Raw genomic sequence first — 12,283 nt, forward strand, 5'->3', positions numbered from 1 at the left:
TTCAAACACGCTTTATTTGGAATAACAAATAGAGGTTCAAAATAAATATTTTGATTTTGAACATGTGTCAATGACAACTTGGACGCATAAAAACAAATGTTACCTGCTTTGAGGCTATGCAAACTGTAATGCACTTTAGAAGTACATACTAATGTATTTATGACATTAATAACTATATAAATCACCCATTTACAGAAATGGAAATGTCTAGAAAAATGTAGTTTATAACACGTATCCTGTCTTCGTTGTTTACATAAGAGTACCGGGATCCATTCTTTTTAAGTGATACTTATCGATTTTGTCTCACTGACGGTCTGCCCCAAGCATTTCAAGAGCATGGTTATCCCATGTTCTACGATCAAATTAGTAAGACAAACACGCCGAAGAATAAACACCATGAAATGGTGTCCATGATCACAGTAAACCATAATTAGGAGCCAATATAGGAGGTATAGATAACAAGATGTACATCGTATGACTTCTTACTCCAAAGCCAAAGACGATCGAAAGCAAGTCGTGTGGGAAAAAAATAAAAGTAAACAACAGGTAAACAACCTTATTTATTATCAAACAGATAAATGGGTAAATATGTAGAGAAAGTTCATGGCGTATTTATCTAATAATGTAAAATATACTGCCAGCGATTAGGAACAACATTTTGGACAATATAAGTAAGACTTAAATCTTTTCTGTATTTGCTTAATAAAGATCTGTCCACCTTTTGGAACACTATGTGTTTGCGAACGTGACATCACATTTTAAAGAAAAAAAACCGTGATAATTTCACAATCAATGCCTACCTACCCACAAGGGTAGATCACTGTTATATGTTATAAGACTGAAAGAATAAAACGGGTAGATAATGTCTTGTAAAGGGTATCTTAACATTCAAATCCCAGTCAGGCACAAATCACAAAAAGTACACATTGGAAATAATTATAATGTAAAAGTGAATCCAAATCGCAGCAAGTTCAGTAATTTTATGACTACATGTATAAGCTTTTATTATTTCGCCCTACAAACTCGTATCAGTAAGGCTTTGACAGTACGACCTACAGCAAACCAATTTGCTTTCGCATGCGATTCACTTTCGCGAATTCTTTTAATTGGGGAAAGTTGTTCTCCGCGTATTTTCCTTCGATACTATTGAAAGATATTTCGATTCAGGTTTTGATTCCCCGAAAAATGAATCCCGTGAAGTTGATTTGATACTAATACCGTAAAATTTCGTAACCACGAAAAAAAGTTTGTTGACAGAATACCGCTTTTGCAAAAGGTATTTTAGAATAAAACAAATTAAGACAGTTTTGTCAGTCGTGCCCCCAGGATCATGAAACCGACTTAGCCAATCAAAAATGACGTGAACTTTTGTAACGTCATCTGTGATTGGCTAATCTTTTTTGGCAGCACTTTGCAATACATCTTGAGATGAATATTGCAATTGAAAAATAAAATTATAAACGACAGAAATATATAGTTTCTTAGTGTTGAATAAGTGCTTCAGGGCAAGGTTTTATTTAGGAAATAATTTAGAGGATAATTTAAATAGAACTTATTTACGATTACCTCGCCACAAGTGTACCTAAATACGAGTTTACTCATTAGAGGATTCGTGATTCGTTCATTCAAATCTCGACCGAATTCAGAATCGTTCTGTGTATATTTTCGCATCAATGTCATGGCGTGCTATCACAGCCGACAGGTTGATAGCAATCACATTCCTGCAATTCCCCCAGGGTAAGCCATCACATTTCCGGGTTTTCCCTTGTTACATTTTGACGGCGGTTTGTTATTGTTTTCCGGAACTCATTTAAATATTTGTATACGAAACAATTAGTGTGGCAATATCCCAAAAGAACGCTTCGTCTTTAAGCATTCATGGACACGAATGTAACATTTTTAGCATTTTTCATTATTACTTAAACATATTGTACTAGACTTAGAAATTCAATACAAACGTTTTGATGTACTCTACGTTTTTCATCTGTTAAGTTCTAATAATTTGTTTTGACTCTCTTTGAAATGTATATATGTCTATATGTGTATATATGTAATTAAAGAAACATCTGTATATTTGCTACAACTGGGCGAAAATTTTGACATGTTATCTTTTTTCTTTTGTTAGCGTTAAGGTTTGATGAATTAAGCTAATGGGTTATAATGCGTTTTTTATACATTACTCATAACGCATTTTAAAAATTCTTGTGTTTAGTTTTATGTATATCTAGATGAAAACATATATGCAGCAGTCATTTTATAATAACTAATTAACTGTAAAAATGTGAAATTGTAGACCACAACTTGGCTTCATTGTCTGATCTTATATGCTCATTTCACTGCACATAGACGCACATATAATGATTGCGAGCTGTTATTTGTATATGTAAAATTATGCATTGTAAGTCTTATAATTCTCAAAATATTGGCACTTTTTTATGGTAATTAACATATTAGAAACGTTTCTTGATTGATTCCGATTCGTTAGTACAAAAAGGTTGGCACATATAACTTAAAATCCAGTGAGTTAAGTCTTGAAAGAAGGCGTTGTTATCGTTAGATCATTTGAAAGTGTGTTCTGTTTTCTGTAGGGTTTGAATATCAGCATATCGAAAAATGCACATCGGAGGTAAAACTGAAGTCTTGATTACTACTACAACTGACACTATAACATGAAGTAGAAATCTCCTTTGAAGACTACAAAGAACGACGCCCAACTTCAAGGTCAAACAACTAACCACAATGTAACATTATTCGATTCTTTTGATGAACATCAATGGACCAAATTAACGTCTCATCCGTTGTCGCAGACATAGCCTTTTGGTTTAATATGAAATGGTCCTAAAGGGTGGATATTACGACCGAAATAGTAACCATTAGAATATCGAGGATACTATATATGGAACTGTGGAAAAGCATTTAAAGACGAATTCGAGGAAAGCACGTCTTGGGTGAGTGAGTGAACGCTTTATGGTCTACTTGTGGGATACATATGATGTGGAGGATGGCCAAAATATTTAGATGTAACATGTAATTGGAAATCGGTCTTGTTATGAATAGTTGGAAACATCAAATTAAATCAAAGCTCTTGTTATAAGCAGTTAGATATTTGTTGAATGTGTTGGTAATTTTGGTCATTTTGAGTGAGAAATTCAATAAAAGGCACATATAAAAAGAGAGCAGATTTGATAGTTGTTTTTTTATTAGTCGATATATAGGCGAATAAGATGTCCTTTAAGATAGCATTAATAGATAAGAGTAAAAATTTATTCAATCTGGACAGACGTTAACGTTAACATTGTCATCTTTGGGAAATACTTTTGGCTCTGCCAGTCCCATCATATAACATCTAGCATGGACAGAAGTAGACGTTAAAATTGTCGTATATGGGAAGTCCTTTGGCTCTGCCTGTCCTATCACCATAACATCTAGCATGGACAGAAGTAAACGTTAAAATTGTCGTCTATGGGAAGTCCTTTGGCTCTGCCAGTCCTATCACCATAACATCTAGCATGGACAGTAGTAAACGTTAACATTGTAGTCCTTTTGGCTCTACGGCCCCTGTCCCTTACAAACCGCATTAACTAAGAAATTGGTATGATAATAGAGTTATTCACTTTCTTCGTTCAGGGAACTAAAACAATAGCCTCTGAATTGTTATTGCCAACTCACTTTCCTTAACTGTATCGGACTGGACAGATTTACATGATCTGATTTCGAGTTTGTTATTGCCTTTCTGTTGGGGTAATGCCCTTAACATACGGAAATAGTTTCACCAAGAGAGAAGACGTCATAATCGGAAGGCTTATTGAGTTGAGAGAGAGACAATGCTATTGATACTCAAGAGAATTAAATACAGCCTTTGACGGAATGCATTTCTAAAGGTTCGCTGTAGATTTCGGTGCAAGGACCGTGTGGAGGCGCCATCTACACACAGAATTGTTACGTCATAGCGACCCTTCCGGCAGTACATGGCATTGAAGAATAGTTTCTTTAATGGACATTTTATTTATAGCGTCTAGGACATATCCCCCATGTACATACATGATAATTGGTTTCCCTGATTGAAAGTATCCCACGACAGACAATTTCTTAATCAGGTACACGGCCAATGTGCTTTCCTTTTTTAAATTTGTCTTGAATAGTTATGTAGAAAACATATTGACATCCATCTGTTTCTGAAATATGATTAATATAAATTCAATATTGCAAAAACTTGTTTTTAGAAGCGATGGGGTTGAGTTTGGTTTATCAAGTGATTTACGAATATAAAGTTTATAATTATTTCCCTTGTTTCCAAATCTTTACATTTCTGATTGGCCGATTGCTTTTATTACATATGAAAACAAAGCACAGAGAATGGTGCGAAAAACCGGACGTTATCGTAACGTCACACTAGAGACTTCGACATTGCGTATTGATTTGGAAAAAATAAGTCAATGTTATCGTACGTTAAAACTATTTTATTCTATCAAACAGAATGCAAAACTGTTTTTAGGCATTAACTTTCGTAGGATTATCCTTTATCAAAATACGAAATAAAATTAGTTTCAAAATAGTGCTATATTAAAAAAATAACATTTCAAATTGGGCAAATGAAGGGGAAAAAACAGTACTATAAAAACGAACAATCGCGGCGGCCTTTCGATTACTAGATATGTTTTGTTTGCATATCATGAATTAGAAAAAGTGATGTAAAGATAAAATACTCCAGACCCATATTCTTCCATGACACCATGATAACATCCGGATTGTGTCCGTATCTCCGATGTGGAGTTAGATGTTACTTCGGAACAAGTTGGCAGATATACAGATGGTCGACTATCCTATGTTTAGTTTTGAGCCCAATAATCGAATCGATAACTTATGTGAAAGGTATATGGATTGTAAAACAAATCGACAAACTGAATGAGACGCTAATAAATATAAACACATTTTGAAATATCATCTACAACTTTTTACAGTTTTTATTTAAAACAGCGCAACGACAAATTCATTACCACACTGCAAACACAATTAGCGCAAAAATAATTTTGCGCAAATATTTACCTCGAAAAGTGATAAAACATTATTACCAATACAACATGCACGTTTGCAGTACCAGTTTGATATATTCCTTTATTTCGGAGTTTTCCGTTCTGTGTCTGACTATACTGGATCACAACATTGTTATTCCGACATTCGAATGACTAATGCACCACAAAACTCGTAAATACGTTGTATACTATGATTACCATATTGAACAAGTCTGATATGGCAAAATTATGATCTCGTGAACACATCCCCAGTGTAAATTTGATGTACCATTACTCACAACTGTGTGTGTAATTATACATTGCATATAATACAGACGGGAACATCATTTGCAACATCGGTTGTACAAAAGATCTATTCTATTTGTTATTTTTCGGCTTCATAGCCTTTATAGAGGAAATATTCCGCAGCTTCGTATAAAGGCTATGTTGGCGGAAATTTAAATATATATTTTTTGTACTATCGTATTATAAAATGGTTTTTAGAATAATTTTGACAAGTTATATATGTGAAGATGGTATTTTTGAAGACAGAATAATCTTACACAATATGAGAGGAAAAGTGATCGAGTCGATCTGGACTGGACATCAGCCTCTAGAATATTGAAAAACATATCACTTAAATTTGGCTTGATCATTTTTGTCTCTACTACATGTTGCTTCTAGCCCAAGTTTCAAACTAGTGGAAGGTAATCTTACTAGTAAAGACCTTTGCAGAGAAAGTCTTATAAACAACTTAGGGTCTGCTAGCCAGTCTAGACTCGATATCTATTAGTTATTTTTCAGTTTTGCTATTAATTACAGTTTTGACAAAACAATTATTGGTATATCTAACTGTATGCATATCCGATCGCGGTTTGATGTCTCCAATTTACAGCCAAATAATTAGAAAGAAACCGAGTGGGATGTTTATGATAAGGAACGTTATTTCTGATAAATTGCATCGTAGTTTTTAGAAATTGAAATCGACACGCTTGTCATATATCTTCGCTGTAAACATCCCCTGTTTAATTCCATTGAGGAGGAAATGATGTACTATTCCGAATTAGTTTCTATCATTTGTTATTTGTATACGTTTTCTCGCAATGTATGCAAATGATAAATAACGCCATGTATCAGACAACCAAATATTGTGTTTTCACTACTGGAGACGGATTTATTGTAAGTGATTAACACTTGTGTCTGAATCCTATTTAAACTATGTAGTACAATTGTAATGGTTGATGTATTTGATGTTAATGTTTATAAATGGATAAAATCAGATTTATATTAATGTAATTTTGTATGTTAAATGATTTTAGCGCGTTTGACAGTTGAAGGTTAATCTGCCGAAACACCAAATGAAGATTTCCACTACATATTTGTATGTCAATTTTCATTATTTTAGGTTGAACTTAGTCAATATTAAAGATGCTTTAAGCTCAGGGATTCAATCAAAGATAGAAATCATGTACAAAAAGAGAGAGAGAGAGAGCGCTTAAATATTAGCCCCTTACGCTGCCCGTCGGAGTTCATACTGTAAAATAATCCAATTAGCGTGGTCATTATACCGCAGCCTCCCAGATCCCAGTCATGAACTATGAACAATTACAGTAACTCGAATATGTGATTACGTGTTGTGGGAAAATGATCATTAACGAATTGTATTGCCTTCATGATATGTTTGCTTGCTCATACCCCCTTCACACTGGACGAAGACCGCACTACGACCTAGAAAATCATTTAGATCGTGGCAAACCGTTACACTGTCGTGAGGAGGTCTTTAGGGGCGTATTACCAACGCAGCTAGGTCGTCATTGCGCGCGAAAGAGCGTGGTTGTGCTACGACTATTTTGAACATGTTCAAAATTTACGTAGCAAGGTCGTGGTGTTTAAGAGTCGTAGTGAAATTGTATCATGCACGTAGACGGAGCGTAGTGACAGCGGGTGCAGCGTAGTATTAACATAGGACTCGCGAGGCTTGGTCGTCAAAACTATGATGCAATAATCCCTACGCTGGTCTGGCGTTCGAACTACGATCGCTTGACGCTTGCACTGCGACGGCTGCATTTTGACTACGGTATCAATAAGTCTAAGCTACGCGCCTCCTACGGAAATTCCCGCTCTTGGTACGATCAAGAGGACCATAATACGTTCTCACGACGAGGCCCCCACGACCGTTTTACGTTGTCACCATATCTATATATATACAGATTTCAAAGCCATCCTTAATTCACCGTCTGAACATCATTACAGTTACTTTAACACAGTAATTATGAGAGGGACAAAAAGAGGTGGTCGAGGCAGATGTTTTACGAAAACGGCTAGAGTACCTTCTGCAACTTCGCTAGCAAAGGGTATTAGTCCAATCGAACTAATAACCTTGGCTGGCGAAGTTATACCTCCTGCAGCCAGTGACCAACGCACATCCTGATTTGAAATATACCTTGCAATAGCGCAAGGTGCATCAAAGCTTGTTTTTCCATTTTAAGGTGTTTCCTTCTCAGTAAAGAATAGAACTGAGAGAGGAGGTCAGAGACATCGTATATATAGTAATCGTCGGTCGAGCCTGACAAAGTCGTGGAAATAACGTAGCGCAAACATGATACTCGTGGAAGCAGCGGGATACTAGCGTAACAGCATCCGGGCCTAGTCGTATAATATCGTACTGGCATCATGGTTTGTCGTTGTATAATCGTGCTAAGAACGTACTGTTGACGTAAAGAATGTGGCACAAAGCTATTTTTGCGGATGGTAGGAGCGTATCAGTCTCGTTATAACAGTCACACTGAAGACGATTTTCAAAAAGTTTCAAGATCTCGGTACGATCTTAATGGTCCTGGAGGTCGTGGAGAGCGCTTAGCAGAGTCTTCAACCAGTGTGAAGGGGTCTTGTCATCAACTGTTTCCATCATCAAGTTCACAGACGCTGCCGCACTTTTCGCATTCTTTTGACCGATCGTCGCTGTGGATTCCATTCTGTGTTGAGACAGACCGGATATTTTACCAATGTTAATGACATAGCTTCCTGCTAATCGCTCCAAATTGCTCATCCGTTAGCAGAATAACAAGATGGACGTGTCTAACTGTGTGTGCGTGTGATCATCTTATTTGGTCGGTACAGTAACTTTGTACTCATAATAGCCGATGGCTATCAGAAGTATTTAAAAATAAGCCTGAAGCCAATTGTCAGAGAACTCCGTTTGGACAGAATGCTTAATAGAATAGTGGATACGGGACCTGCCGAATGGACATTTGCGTTGCAGAAATAGTTTTAAACATTTATTTATGTTTGGCGATATAAGTATGATGATATTGACTCATATTTGAAATTCTAATTCATCATATGTGTTGTAACGTTTGATCATTTTGATGTAAAATTCATTTCAATATAGCAGCTACCATGTAAAGAGTTGGAGTATGATAACTATTTTTATAATATTTTATCTTTGCGATAACGCACGTCAAAAGCAACGCTTCTCTTTAAATCTTCAAAACCCAATTAACTCTGGTCTATGACAAACTTTAACATTGTGGTATATTGCGATTCATTGTTTTTGCGGTTCCTATGAAATGTTAACTTTGCGCAAATGCATTAAATTAATTTTTCTGTTCGTGTTTGTAGTAAAATGTGACCATTTTTATTATGTATTGATTTAAACATACATTAAAGTAATATTTTATATACAAGGTGATTTGTTATTCTGTCTTTAGCCGTTTGTTTTAATTAGATCTAGACAGCTCCATATCATCACCTGTTATTATACCTCAAGTGAGAAACCTGCATTCTGATTGGTCGAGAGATATTGGTATTTTACACTATCACACGGCAGATAACATTAGAACAATAGGAAACAATAGACACGTCCGTAGCAACCCCCTAGCAACGGGTGATAGTGTATTTTTTCTAAATTAGTGTAAAATCTATCTGGAGCTATTTAGTAATAGTTTTGCCAAATTAGTCTGTTTATCAATTTAAAAAATCATATTAAGGACGGAGCTTTCCGTTCACGCTTTTTCGCTTACCGTCAAAACGTGTCACCTAATACTACCTGCATTAGAGGGTGACAGTGCCTAGTGTCATCCCGAGGATATCACTGTCACCCTAGAGTGGTTTTTGTCCCTATGTGAACAAATACTATCTGCATTAGAGGGTGACAGTGCTTAGTCACTCTCTAATGCAGGTAGTATTTATTTTATTATACCAAAAGTCTAGAAACAAAACTAGTTTTCAAGTATTTGCAATCTATTGAAACATTTTAACTCGCAAAAGTCGAACAGTCACTGTCGGCAGTAATATAGCATATCAGCTTCTACTCAGTACCGCTAACTATCATTGCATTATTAAAAGAATACCCACAATAAACATTTAGTGAAAATTCTTGTTGTCTTGTCTCATGCGTTTGTTAAAATCTTACGTTTTTGTAAGTCTCAATGAATTTTGGTTTCGTCCCATCGTCTGTTTACAACATTAGCAACGTCAAGAGACGCTTGAAATCGCATGTATTCGATCCGTTCACCTAATCACCGACGGTTCATAAAAACCAACATGTAGCGCTTGGACGGTAAGCGAAAAGGCGTAAACGGGAAGCTCCGTCATTTATTTGAAAAAAAATATATATCGATAAACAGACTATTTTGGCAAAACTATTACTAAATAGCTCCAGATCAATTTTGAAAAAACAAAGATGGCGTCGAAAAAAGAAACGAGTGCGCATCTTTTTTGGGCGGTTAATATTTTGCACTGTCAAAAATACACTATCACCCGTTGCTAGGGGGTTGCTACGAACGTGTCCATTGTTTCCTGTTGTTCTTATATGATACCTGCCGTGTGATAGTGTAAAATACCAAATATCTTTCGACCAATCAGAATGCAGGATTTTCACTTGAGGTATAATACATGTAGTTATATATTACCGCACTGATACACAATATACACATTTTTTTATCATATCAACATCTTCAAAAATCCTATATTTTCTCTTCTTTCCAAAAGGCGTTGTCCTTCCTAACGACTCCCTTCACACTTCTTCACATTTTGCCTTCAGTTGAGCGCTTGCCCTTTTGAGAAAGGCTGTGCGTTCTGTTCCCTGGCCGAGACACATCATAGTCTATAAAATTGAAATTGAAACTGTTTAAGTACTGTAAGGTCTATTGAAAGTGAATTAGGTAGAAACACATTTTGAAAGATGGTATTTCTCAAAACAAAATATATTTATCCCGACGAATGAGAGCGATCAGTTAGCTTTACTGTTCTGAAGTAACGATCAATACATACTATAAGGAGAGAATGTCGTAAGTTATAACGCTCTCACATAAGATGAAAACTACAACAAACCTCTCTCTGCAAGACAAATGATGGTATACAAACAATGAGGTCTATATCAATTAATAAAGTGGCATTTACCTGCCATACCAACGACGTCTACAGCTTGAAAGTACTTGACAGTACTAGGAATCCATGTGATCAAGTACATAGTGCCAATCAGATCATATCACCTATAGAGGCCACTCGAAATGTCTGGCCGCAATATTCACCGAAAATATACGATGTAAACATCATTCTTTTAACCTTGCCTAGAAAAAACCAGACTTCCATGCTTAATCGATTACACAATGACCTACATATACGTCTCGAGCGGTCAAGTCATGTCAGTGATGACCAAACTACGGATATATTTAATGGCCAATTACGGTTTGACCTCGTCTGTGAGTGATAAAACACACTAGTTGGAAATAAAGTAGAGCAATAGGGCAGATTTCAAGAGGGAACCCACATACATATTAAAATCACAGGGATTTGAAAATTAGTTACAGTTTATATAGTTATGGACCAAGCAGGGTGTCCAAAGACCATTAATAGGACGTTTTAGAGATAATATAAATCTCGTTCTCGTCATAGTACTGTATACGTGAATATTTTTAGAACGTACATGTGATATAATAAAATCACTTTTAATTCATTTGAAAAAATATCAACACCTAAGTTCACATTGATCGACCTAGCCGCGATTTCTCGAAAACTTAAAGGTAGGTTTCGCCCAACCAAATAAGTTTTTTTTGTGAAATGGGATAAACGGAAGAAAAGATGGAAAAACATATTAAAATACCTCAATTTAATTTCTTTATGCGTTTGAGATTGAACAAATGTGTCTTGAATACAAAATTGAAGGAAATCCTTGATTTTATTACGGTGTCCGTCAGACAAAATAGTATGCAAATGAAGCTGCGATGGATTGTGTTGTCGAAGTTTCGCGCATGCGCATTGTCACGCACTAAAAGTAAACAAAATGGCTGAACGAAAGTGTGTGAGATAAAGAAAAATATATCTGAATCGGCAACAAAGTGGAGGAAATTATAATGGATTCGGTAGCGTCCTAGGATATCTATAGGGAATTAAATTCAGAGATGGCATGTACAATAGAAGAAACAGAAGCCACATCTCAAGTGGAACTTGCCCGAATCTGTTGGGACTCGTGTAACGGCATTGCACGTGGTGAGTTAAATTTCAACACATATGCCAGCGCACAAACAGCCGCAGACTAACTACATGTATATTTGGTGTACAAAGCTAGCGAGCGCATGTAAGTAACATGAAGTGTTTTAGATTATATGATATGTATAAACAGTCCATCGCACTTCGATTTGTTGTTGTTGTTTTTTTAACTAAACATGCCGTGTCAAGACTGTCACTTCTATCTGACATTTTGTTGCACGCTTCCGTTTGTTGATGCGGCCTCGTTTTGGAAAAAAATACGTCATGTTCTATGTAAAGCTTGACTTCACTCTATTTTTAGAGGAGTATTTTCCTGGTCAAGCTAGGCAACTGACCATCCATATTGTTCGCTGTATGCATTGAAAATGATCTGAAGATTATATCTATGTACAGGATAAATTTCAATTTCGTAGTCTGTATATTTCATTGGGCGAAACCTACCTTTAAGTCAAAAACTGACTTAGGTCATAAATGTTCATATAAGTTACAAAAGGAAAAAAAACTAAAGTCTGCACTTTTGTTTCGAGAAATCGGGTTTGTCGCGATAGCCCATTATTTTTAAACTATTTTTTTATCAATTAAAAAAAATGTTACGTTTAGTGTCATACAACGGCTAAGGTAAGCGTGTATGACTGTCTGAATGTTTTTGGAGGCTATAATATGTATTCTCTTCTTCCTACCTGACTTTCTTCCTGTCGTATCCGTTGACTCCACATCTACGGAAATGAATACATTCGGTCAAACCATGTGGCCAAGTTGGGGTCTACAATTTCATTTCA

The sequence above is a fragment of the Argopecten irradians genome, chromosome 5 (genome assembly GCF_041381155.1).
Source record: "Argopecten irradians isolate NY chromosome 5, Ai_NY, whole genome shotgun sequence".
Lineage (NCBI taxonomy): Eukaryota > Metazoa > Mollusca > Bivalvia > Pectinida > Pectinidae > Argopecten > Argopecten irradians.